The sequence below is a fragment of the Vollenhovia emeryi genome, unplaced genomic scaffold (genome assembly GCF_000949405.1).
Source record: "Vollenhovia emeryi isolate VEMERY1.0 unplaced genomic scaffold, V.emery_V1.0 DF944308.1, whole genome shotgun sequence".
Classification (NCBI taxonomy): Eukaryota; Metazoa; Arthropoda; class Insecta; order Hymenoptera; family Formicidae; genus Vollenhovia; species Vollenhovia emeryi.
The window spans coordinates 131-1,961 of record NW_011962058.1 but is presented as its reverse complement, the minus strand read 5'-3'; the positions used below and the strand labels follow the sequence as shown (position 1 = coordinate 1,961).

Here is a 1,831-nt window from a genome sequence, read left to right as displayed (position 1 = left end):
TTATAAATTTTTTCACATTTTTGGAAAGAATATTTAATTCCTAATATCTTTGTATAGTCACTTATCGAAATTCATTCTTCCTTTCAACAGTCTTCGAACCAAAAACTACAATACTCCTTAATTATATATCGCTTTTAAAATCATATCGGAATCCATACCGAAGCTGTCTGTTCAGTTGAAGTTATGTATGAATGGATACTAAATTAATCAGAATCTGTATATATAAATCTGTAAATATAAACAATGACTTAAAAATGTGGAAAATGTCAGAGTTTAAGGTAAATGTGCAGAATTAACGCCCTAGCAAGAATCGCGATTTTTTGTGGCAAACTAAAAGAACGTACGTATGCAAAGTTAATAAGGTGCTTAAGTCACTTTACAAAGTCTTTGTAGAAATAAAAATATTGTATTAGGGATGGAGTGTAAGTTGAAGCCCGTATCGCGAGATTCACCCCACACCTTAGACATGGCATGGGTAGGGTGTGTTCATACCTTTGTGAAGTTGAAGATTGAAATACAAATATAATTTAATGGTAAAAAAAATTCTATGTGTAATTACAAAAAACTAAATTAACTCAACTGTCGGATAACTGACGTTGATATATAATAAATTGGAAGGACAGTTTGACCATGAATGTTCAGTACTGACGACATATCTATTGTTAACGTATCCCGAGTTATACAAATTAAATAAATTAGTAAGGCTCGTATGTGTTAAACACAAATTTCAAAGAATTTAAAGGACTCAGAGCCGTGACAGGATGGTAGTGTCTAAATATTCTATTCTAAATTTATTGCGAAAAAATATCACCTCGGCCAGGGTTTGAACCGTCGAATTGGTTGAGACGCCCGCCTAGCGAGAGGAAGATCCAGGTTCAAACCCTGGCCGAGGTGATATTTTTTCGCAATAAATTTAGAATAGAATATTTAGACACTACCATCCTGTCACGGCTCTGAGTCCTTTAAATTCTTTATACAAATTACTTTGACAGAATAAGGTGTTGTAATCAATGTTTAATTTGTAAGGTTTCTTTGTATCGTATAATTTTAGCAATATATAAGTATAATTACTCTTCAGTTTTAATTTCAGTCTTAACTTCAGACTTTATTTCGCGTCTCTCAATGTGAATATCCTGTGCTAACGGCTCAGTGACATAGGAGCTTTCCGTTGATGTCGAAACTGCGGTAAATGCGTGTTGAGATTCCCGTAAATGACAGGAGCTCGCAAATTCGTCCTTGACAACGTTGTCCTTGAATTCAACTGTATCTTGGTCTATAGTATGAGATAAGTTGCAAAATTTGCAAACATTGTATGACGTATTATCTTCCGACCTGCGCATATATACTGCACGTTTTAGGAATGTTGGAAATGACCGAAACTAATTAATATTATAAACAATAAAAGCTAGCGTATTACTCAGATATTTGGTCAAAACTGTCATTTTTATGACTCTATCAACCAGTAAACACTATCCTCATTTAAATGTAATATTTATAATTATAGTTTATACCTATGAAATTAATCTTCTGGAACTGTACTATTGACAGAAATAAACTGTACTAAGCGAAATGAATTACATAATATTTACTCGTAATTTTTGCCATAATATTCTAAAATAAAAATTTTCGATAAAAACGTTATGGGAATTATAGAAACTAAGTATTGCACGTTTGTATGTGTGTGGTTCCATTGGAAATGAAAATTAACATACAATTAAAAGTATACATTTGACGTGGTAGAAACATAAATACAGTTATATTACAAGCAGTTTGACCAATTGTAAGATAACTGCGACTTTGATAACAGTAGCAAATCGAAAGGTAAGTTTGG

The 1,831-nt window shown here is 32.3% G+C and overlaps 1 long non-coding RNA gene across 1 annotated transcript; it reads left to right on the top strand.

The window, feature by feature from the left end:
- The first annotated feature begins 218 nt into the window (after positions 1–218).
- LOC105563613 lies at positions 219–1,116 on the top strand. The gene is made up of 3 exons (XR_001009052.1): positions 219–340; positions 414–533; positions 1,091–1,116. It is a non-coding gene; the product is annotated as an uncharacterized LOC105563613 (long non-coding RNA).
- The last annotated feature ends 715 nt before the right edge of the window (positions 1,117–1,831 follow it).